We start from the raw sequence: 10,476 nt of genomic DNA, 5'->3' as shown, positions 1-10,476 counted from the left end.
ACAGCCAATATAGAAATGCAATAGACTACAGACTAAATCCAATTGACTAAATCAAATGCGGAAGATGGAGAAGATCCATTCTCTCTGCAAAAACAAGACCAGGAGCAAGTTGTGGCACAGGCCATGAACTACTAAAATCAAAAATTAGAATAAAGCTAAAGAAGAACACTAACACAAAATCATATAAAAACACAACCTAAAAACACCCTTGTAAAATTCAAAATAATGTATAAAATAGATTTGCCCAATAGATTAAGCCCAACTGACCAGGAGCCAGAAGAATTCTGGCCTGAAGCCAGGGAGAGATACAGAACAACACTATCTGCAGCCAAAAAGCAAGAGAAGCCACAATGGATAACAGATAAAATTCTTCAGGCAGCAACCCTCCCTCCTATGGCAGCCTGGGATTTGTAGTTTTACAAGGTGTTTAGCCTTTTCTACCAGAATGTTGGTGCCTTGCCAAACTACAAGCCCCAGGATTCTGTAGGATAAAACCGTGGCAGTTAAAAAGTGGTGTCAAACTGCATTGTTTTTAAGATGTAGATGCACCCAGTCACAAAGAAAAAAGTGTATCTCAATTTTCTTTCTCATAGAGATGAAGATTGCCACTTGGACATACCCTTCCCTAGCTCCATGTGGAGTTCCTATAGCTCAAGGTTTGGCCCCATGTTTAAGTCTATCAGTAGAGCCCACATAGTCATCCACTGGGGATTTCCCTAATATAGAAGTATCTGAGGAACAACGATTTAAAAACAATTTAAAGTTAAGTTATGTACAAGAGGCTTTTCTTGGGTTTTAGCCCTTCAGGGGGCTCAATTAGTAAGGGCAAGGTTGCCAGGAGAGGGTTCAGTATATAACAATATCGCTTTGTGGACCTTCTTTCTCTCTTCCTCTGACGCCCACCTTCAGATGGCCGGCCAGCCTGCCAACTCTCTCTCTTGAGTTTTCATCAGCAAGTAAAGATGCTCTTATTTTGTCAAGCCTTTGATCTTGCTTCCAAGTCAGGACCCAGCCCAGTTCCTCCATGTATATAACAGCTGCAAGGGTGAGTGGAGTAGAGGAAGAGTAACAGGAGAAGTTGAAGAGGGGAAATATAGGTTCCTTTTAGTTTTTAATAGAACTGGTTAATAGAATGTTTAATAGAACATTAGGAAGGATGAGTTGACTACCTCAGGCTGCAGATGCTGAGCATTGGGGAACACATTTGTTGTGTGCCTTCAAGCTGTTTCTGACTTATGTTTCTGTTGAATAGCATTGACTGTCAGGATTTTCTTCCTAATGTTAGGTGGAATCTCTTTTCATGTAACTTCAATCTATCGCTTCATGTCCCAGTCTCTGGAACAGCAGATAACAAGCTTGCTCCATCGTCAATATAACATCCCTTCAAATATTTACACATGGCTATCATGTCACCTCTTAACCTTCTCTTCTCCAGGTTAAACATCCATAGCTCCCTAAGCCACTCCTCACAGTGCATGGTTTCCAGACCACTCACCATTTTGGTAACCCTCCTCTGGACATGCTCCAACTGGTCAATATCTCTCCTGAATTGTGGCGCCCAGAACTAGAAACTGTATTCCAAGTGAGTAAGAAAATATTTTAAATCGTTAAAACTTGTTTTTATAATATTTTTAATGCCAGAGGTGAGAAGAGTCATTGATGAGACTTTCTGCCTTATGTGCCAAAATGACTTTGGATACAGTGCACCTCTGAGTACCAGGGCAGTGGGTACTATTTGCTATCCCACCTCAGGCAGCAAAATGCCCTGGGCTAAGCCAGGCTTTTAAACTACTTTAAAGCTACCATCGTAAGGGTATTTGGGTTTTATCATATCTTGAGACAAGGTCACAAAACTATAATTACAAAACTGGAGAAGGACAAACAAGTTGAAACTTAATCCAGACAAGACAGAAGTGCTCTTGGTTGGAAGGCAGATCAGGCAATAGGGATCCAGCCTGTGTTAGATGGGGTCACACTCCTCCTGAAAACAGGTTCGCACTTCGCAGTTTGGGGGTACTCTTGGACTCAGCTTTGAACCTGGCGACCCAGGTCTCTGCAGTGACCAGGAGTGCTTTTGTACATTTAAAACTTGTGCACCAACTGTGCCCGTTCCTTGAGACACCAGATCTGGCCTCAGTAGTACATGCCCTGGTAACATCACATTTGGACTACTGTAATGCACTCTACATGGGGCTTCTTTTGAAGAGTGTTCAGAAACTTCAGCTGGTCCAGAAATCTGCAGCCAGGCTGCTAACAGAGAGCACACAACACCCCTGTTGAAGCAGCTCCACTGGCTGCTAGTTTGTTTCCGGGCACAATTCAAAGTGCTGGTGATGACCTATATGGCCAGAGACTAGGACACGGAGCAATGGAGGCAAGCTACAGGAAAAGAGATTCCACATTAGGAGGAACTTCCTGACAGTAAGGGCTGCTTGACAGTGGAACACACTCCCTTGGAGTGTAGTGGAGTCTCCTTCCTTAGAGATCTTTGAACAGAGACTGGATGGCCATCTGTTGGGGATGCTTTGATTGAGATTTCCTGCATGGCAGAATGGGGTTGGACTGGATGGCCCTTGGGGTCTCTTCCAACTCTATGATTCTATGATTCTATTTGGCAGACTGTATCTCCCTATATGAGGCAGCTCAGGCTCTGAAATCTGGAGGGGACGCCCTTCTCTCCATCCCATCTCACAAGCACAGTTGGTGGGGACACGAGAGAGGGCCTTTCCATGTCTGCCCCTAGACTCTGGAAATACCTGCCCAGGGAGACCAGCATGGTCTCTTTTTTGATGGCCTTCTGCCGACAGGCGAAAACCTCCCTCTTCAGACAGGCATTCAAAACAGATGTCTTTAAAAGAATGGCCTGGGGCACTATATTGTTTTAATGTATTTTAAGAATTTTTACCTTTTTAAGTATTTGATATTTTAGCATTGAATTTGTTTTAATTATTGTAGTAATTTAATCCTAATTTAACGTATTGTTTTTGTATGTTTTTAACTGTATGGTGTTTTTTTTAATGTTGTAAGCTGCCCTGAGTCCCAATCTTGGGAGAAGGGTGGGATGATGATGATGATAATTATTTATTTCTAAACATCAGCTTGAGCTCTTGAAAAATGGTATTTGTCCTAATTTTCCATGATGGTGGTGCTCCTGTGAAGCAAGAGGGCAAGCAAGAGGACAACAGCATTGCTACTAAATGGTAGTGTCCCAAAGACAGGCTTGTGCCAAGGAGCCAGACTAAATGTGCCAAAGAGGCCCTTGGCAGCAGCCCTAGTAATGGATGACACTGGCAAAGAATCTCTCAGAGACAATGACCAAGTCAGATGGCACCATAGCTAACATTTGTTAGTACTGTGTAAAAGCCAGTACAGGTATACCACTCTTTAACACTTTTTACCTTGAAAATCCTATCATAAGAGAACCATCCAAAATTAAGCAAGAGATAGTAGCAGAAGATGAGACTCTCAAGGCAGACGGCATTCAACCAGTTAGTGAGGAAAAGTCAAGGACAAGGACAAGTAGCGCTTTATCTAATGATGCAATTGGACTCAAGCTGAAAAGACATTCAGCAGCTGGCAGGCCCGGCATTGAAAAGAAAATCCAATGCTGTTCAATGCATATAATAAGAATATGGAATGTGAAATGCATGAGTTAGGGAAGGCCACAAATCTTAAAACAAGAAATGGATGCATAAACATAGCTATATATAGTGCAAACAAATTCACTTCAATTGAAGTGGACAGGAATGGGAATTTTATAGCAGATAACTACGTGGTGTTTTATTCTAGAAATGACAATTTAAGAAGAAACAGGGAGGCATTAATAGTGAGGTAATATATAACAAGAGCAGTCAAGTGATACAATATAAACTGAATAATATCAATGAGATTTCATCAAAAACCTATTGTAAAAAATAATAATCCAAGTTTATGCTCCCAGCCACAGAGACAGAGAAGTAAGCAACTAAAAGATGCTACACAGGTGTCCTGGAAGAAATCGATCATGTATGAAAACAGAACATGTCAATAATCAAAAGCAATCAGAATGCAAATGTAGGAAACAGAGCAGACACAAACGTTGTTGGAGAATTTGTCTTAGGATCAAGAAACAAGGCAGTAGTAACTTACCAAAATTTTTGAAGCCACCAATTCCTCCACTGGTTGCCTAAATAATGAATTTGCAAGCAGACAACAGTATACATAGACATCACCGGATAACAAACAATGAAGCCAAATAGACTACATAATTAGAAGATGAAGTCTTATTTTCTCTGCAAAAAAATTAAAAAGAGGAGGACAGGATTATGGCACAGACCATGAACTGCTGATTTAAAAAAATAGATCAAAGCTAAAGTAATACACTAAATCAATCTGAAGAACATCCCTGTATAATTAAAACGCTATGTAAAGAACAGATTTTTTAGCTACTAAGTTAAAATGACCAAGGAACCAAAAAAAACTTAGACCAAACTCAGGGATACTGTCAGGAAGGCATGCAGAAAAACACCGTTTGTAGCCTAAGAGAGAGAAAAGCCTCACTGGATAACAGATTAAACTCTTCAAACAGTTAAAGAGAGATGATAAGCAAAAGTCAAAGGTGACAGAAACAGGGCCAAAATCCTGAATGCGACACTTCAGTGACTTATCCAGAGGAACAAAGAAAACTATTATAATAATCAAGAATAATAAAGAAGATGACAAACAATAAGAACAAGATACCTCTTCCAAAAGATCCAAGAAATTAAGGAATAATTCAAACCAAGAGTAGGGATGTTTATGTAACTCACAAGAGAACACATCCTATGTTCAGGAGAAAATAAGATTATGATGAAGGCAAAACACTGAGGAACTGTATGTAAGATATGAAAGGATGATAGATTCCTTCAAGAAAGAACCTTCTGAAAATGAAACCCACAATTTTAGAAGTGGAAAAGACTATCAAAACACTAACGGAGCTGTTTCAAGCTACAGAGAGACAGAATCCATCCCAAAAAAGTTTTTAAAAATCTGGCAACAAATATGGAAAACAAAACAATTGTCCATAGACTGGGAACATCCAACATAATTCCAGCCCCCAAGAAAGAAGACACTACGGATGGTTGCAACCATCATATTATTACAGTGATCTCCCAGGTTTTACAACAAATATTTTTTTAACATATATGGAGCAATAAATGCCAGGACTTCAACCTGGAGTCAGAAAAGAAAGAGGCACTATCAATCATATTGTAAATATAAGAATGCATCAAAAACTTTCAGAAGAAAAGAAATATGGTTTGTAGATTACAGCAATGTCTCTGCTAATGTGGAACATGAGAAATTATGGTTTTCTCTAAAAGAAATGGGTGTGCCACAAAACGTGATTGTCCTGATATGTAACTTGTGCTCTGGACAAGAGATCACTGTCACAACACAATAGGAAAAAACATAACGGCTTCCAAATGGTAAAGAAGTCAGATAAGGCTGCATCTTATCACCCTGTCTTCTTTAATTTATACACAGAACATAGTATACAAAAAACAGGATTGGACTCAGAGGAAGGAGGCATGAAACGTGGGGAAAAGAACACCAACAATGTAAGATACACAGATGATCTGATATTACTAGTACTACTAATAATAATAATAAATTTTATTTCTATTTCTGCCTCTCCCTACAGAACAAGGTGAGATTACAGCAGTCCGCATATTTCAGCAATAAAAACATAACAACTACATAGCATAAAAATATACATTAATATATTTATGGACTCACCATAAAAACATACAATACTAACAGAGGAACGACTCTTGGAACAACTACTGGTGGAAGTTAAGGGGAAAAGTACAAAAATAGAGGTGAATATTAAGAAAACAAAATAACTACAGATGATTTACATAATTTTAAAGAGTGAAGACACAGAAATACTCAAAATATTTGCTACAGCTCTGCTTAATTCTTTTTCACAATGGAGACTTGCAGTCAAGAATTTAGGAGATGGGCAAGACTTGGAAAGGAACCTGACAAGATTCTCAAGTACTGTACAAAGACATTTCGTTAAATGCTAAAGTCAGAATCATCCATGCCACAGTGTTTCCAATTTCTGTGTATGGTAATGAAAGCTAGAAAGTGAAGAAGGCTGACAAGGACAGAATCAACTCATTTTAATTGTGGTGCTGGAGGAGAATCCTACATGTAACATGGACCATTTAAAAAAACAAAAAACAAATGGATCCTAGAGTAAATCAAGTTTGAAGAAGCCAAATGACCAAAGTGAGGCTGTCACACTTCAGAAATATCATGAGATGGTATATAATGATAATAATGCTCAGCAAATTTGAAGGCAGTTGGAAATGAGGAAGGCCGTATCACAGTTGGATTGACTGGATGAAGAAAGATAGAGGCCTGAGTTTACACGATCCAAGCAGGGCCACTGATGACCAAGAGTCTTTTTGGAGGTCTCTCATTCCTTGGGTTGCAATAAGTCAAAGCCAACTTGAAGGCAATTGACAACTGCAGCAATCAGGAAGCTACCAGATGAATTAAGAGATTGTGATAAGACAACATAAGGATGGTCTTGAGAAAACTACACTGTGATCTAAGACCATATGATCTTCTCTTTTACTGAGCAGGAAGGCCTCCCCAAAGGTATTAAAACTCAAAAGTGATCAGTTCAGGCTTAGCCTTGTGGCTTCTAGGAAAATACATCCTTTTGAGTCAGGTGGGAGACACATACTCTTAGTCAAATTCTAGAGCCATCGTGTTTATTTATCAGTATATTCCAGCTATATTTCTATAGAATGGGCATGGAAATGATAGACTACATAGATAGCTTTAATGGATTGATTTATTACACAATATTCTAGCCAGGGAACAAGGTTTCTAACCCAGTAGTAAATCTTAAGCTTAAAAAAAAACATTTGGCAATAAAATTAGAACCAGCAGACAATCTTGAAGTAAGATTATTATCCAGATAATGAAAAAAGCTGACAAGAAGAAAATTAACTACAGGGGTACCCCGGGTTACGAAATTAATTCGTTCCGCCGCCGCTTTCGTAACCCGAAAATCTTCGTAAGGCGAAAAAGCCATAGGCGCTAATGGGGAAAAGCCGCGATTTCGTGCGAAATAGCGCCGAAAAGCACCAAAAAAATTTTCGTAACCCGAAATAACCTTCGTAACCCGGAACAGTTTTTTTTAAATGGATTTTTTTCGTAACCCGGAAATTTCGTAAGGCGGCGCATTCGTATCCTGGGGTACCACTGTAATTGGAAATGTGGTGTTGGAAGAGAGTTTCACAGTTACCACAGACTGCCAAAAAAAGAAAAAAGGAGAGATAGATAATTGGGTCCAAGAGCAAATGAAGTCTGAACTCTCCCTAGAAGCCAAAATGACCAAACTGGAGTTGTCATACTTTGGACATTTATCATGAGAAGACATGAGTCACTGAAAAAATATGATAGTGCTCAGTAAAATGGAAAGCAGTAGGAAAAGAGGAAAAGTCATTGCAAGTTGATTGATTAAAGCAAGCAGTCCATGGCCCTGAGACTGCAAAACTTGAGCAGGGCTGTTGAGCACTGTAGCTCATCCTTACCGTCCCCATGAGTCAAAGACAAATTGACAGCAAATAATAAAAACACATGGTCAGTTGAAAGCAACCTGCTAAGTGGTTGCAGCTTTTGAAAGGGCACACCACTTTCATGCAGTAATTCCATTTCCTATAGTCCCACTGGCTATACTATACAATCAGAAAGGGAAATGCAAGTCACCAAAAATACAGGAGGAACACAAGCTGCAGCCTATCATTGGTAGCATGTCCACTGTATGTCTTTGGATACACAGGGAACACTGGAACATGACTGTCACTTAAACTGGATCAGTGGCCAAGCCCTTTCAACAATATCACCACTTGCTCAGGAGTTCTGTGTGCTGCGTCTTTCCTGCATTTTCTAACCAAGTAGTATTCACTAAGAGATGCCATTCCAGAATCAAAACCCTGAGGCACTGGCAATATGTTCAGTACCTATTATCTACATAGGCGCCTGCTCTAATCCTGTCTAACAAGGATTTCAATGGAGAAGGGAGATGAGTTAACACACAGAGGATGCCAAGTGGGGATCTACATGGAAGAATCATTACAGGGTATTTTTCTAGCTGAGAAAAAGAATTGTAGTGTTGGTTGATGACCAATTTAGTTATTATTTCTAACATATTTACCTTGTCTGTCCTCCAATAAGCTCAAGATAATATACATGTTATCCTCAAGCCTGTAACGTAGGACTGGCCTAGAATGAAGTAGGTCAGGCCTAGGGTAACCCGATGTGTTTAATGGCTCAATGAGGAACAAAACCTTCATAGGTTAAACCACAGCCTGCTCCAAGCACTATACCAAACTAGTTATAATCTCAGAAAACAGGGGTTTTAGGTGAGAACAAAGGAAGGTAACACAAAGAGAATGGATGCCAAGTTGGAACTAGAGAATCGTTATTTTTCTTTCTAGCCCTCTGAGCATGCAAAGAAGTTGTAAATGTGGCAGTGTGGGCAGACCCTCTCAGGTATTCTAAACTATGCACTATTTAGTTGAAAGCAGTTACATCACTGATGCTGTTTTATAAGACTGTATCATTATTCTCTTACAACCCATCAAGGAAAGGAATACAGATGGACAAGTGACTAAGAAACAAACTCATAGACACCAAACAAAGTCTTGCTTCCCCCATTTCCACAATTTGCAACTAACTGTAAAATGAAGTCGTACATCGATGCCAAGCAAAGTGTGGTGTTTTTCTTTCCTGGACTCCTATCCACTGAAGCCAACACTACTAACAATTTCCTAATGTACTGACTGAGTGTGCATTCCTCTTCACCCTTGTGTCAGCACAGTGTCAAAGGTGGGGGGAGAAAACAAGAGGGATAGAGGAAGACCTCTCTCTGGTGGCCACTTGCCATTTCCTTACAAGCTAATAAAATATATTATACCACCTGAGAGCCACAGGGAAGGGTCAAGCCATTCTTCAGGGACCAGTAAAAGATGAAGAGGTGAGATTCCAACTGTGAATTGATAAAGTCACAATAAACTGACAAGAGTGTGCAAGATCCTAGAGAGAGAGATGGGAGTGGCAATAAGAAATATTAGGAAGAATAAATCACCAGGAACAGATGATATTCCAATAGAACTGCTACAATCCATACAGACAGAACCAACTCTAGTGATAACTAAAATATGCCAACAAATATGGAAAACAAAATGGTGGCCAACAGACTGGAGATGAATAAGATACATCCCAATCCACAAAAAAGGAGACACAAAAGACTGCAGCTACTATAGGACCATAGCATTAATTTCCCACACAAACAAAATTATGCTCAAAATTCTGCAGTATAGACTCCAATCCCAGAGGTGCCAGCAGGAGTCAAGAAAGGAAGAGGCACTAGGGATCACATTGCAAATATACCATGAATAATGGAGTGCACAAAGACATTCCAGATGATCAGCAAGTGTTTTATAGACTGACTACATAAATCACAAAAAACTATGGGACACTCTGAAAGACATGGGAGTACCACTGCCTTTGATAGTTTTAATGAGAAATCTGTATTTCAGACTAGAGGCCACTGTTAGAACAGAATTTGGAGAAACAGAATTGTTCCCAATTGGCAAAGGGGTTAGGCAAGGCTGCATCTTATCACCTTATTTATTCAACTTGTATACAGAAAATATCATACAAAGGGCAGGTTTAGACTCAGAAGACGAAGGAGTGAAGGTAGGAGGAATGAACATTAACAATCTATGGTCTGGTTCAGACTGGCGCTTTGCACTGGCCTGGACATGTAGTAGGGTTGCCTGGGGGCGGAGCATCCGCACACCCCGCAACCCTACTACGTGGCGGCGGCGTCATCATGGCGGCCTCCCATCTACATGGGGGCCGCCTTGATGCCAGCGCTGCCACTGAGCGGCCAAAAGTAGCACACAGTAAGTGGCATCATGACGGCGCCACTTCCTGGTTGCGGCACGCAACAAAGGAGCTGCTCTAGGCAGCTCCTTTCCATTGCAGCACTGCAAGCTTTCCTCGGCAACTAGACGGTCATGGGGACAAAGCCATGGGAGAAAGGGGCCGGGCTGGGTGTCCTGGGGCATGAAGCCCCAAGGACACCCCCTTTCGAGACCACAGAGAAACTGTATTTTGCCACTTCTCCGTGGTCCCAAAAAGCATCGGGTTGGGGCCTCTGGGCTGCCAGTGAGGCTGCCCTGCCCCCAACCTGGCAAGAAAAGGGGCGAGTGCAGGCCACCCCTGAAGGGGCGGTCTGTACCACAACTGTGATAGGCGGTTGACACCATACTACTAGCAGAAAACATCACATACTTGGAACAATTACTGTGGAAGCTAAAAGAATAAAGTGCAAATGCAGGCTTACCGCTGAACATAAGGAAAACAAAAATAATGATGATGGAGGATCTACATAATGAGGAAATTGAAATAGTTCCTGTACATTGGATC

Source organism: Sceloporus undulatus, chromosome 2 (assembly GCF_019175285.1).
Source record: "Sceloporus undulatus isolate JIND9_A2432 ecotype Alabama chromosome 2, SceUnd_v1.1, whole genome shotgun sequence".
Lineage (NCBI taxonomy): Eukaryota > Metazoa > Chordata > Lepidosauria > Squamata > Phrynosomatidae > Sceloporus > Sceloporus undulatus.
This window is presented reverse-complemented; position numbering follows the sequence as displayed.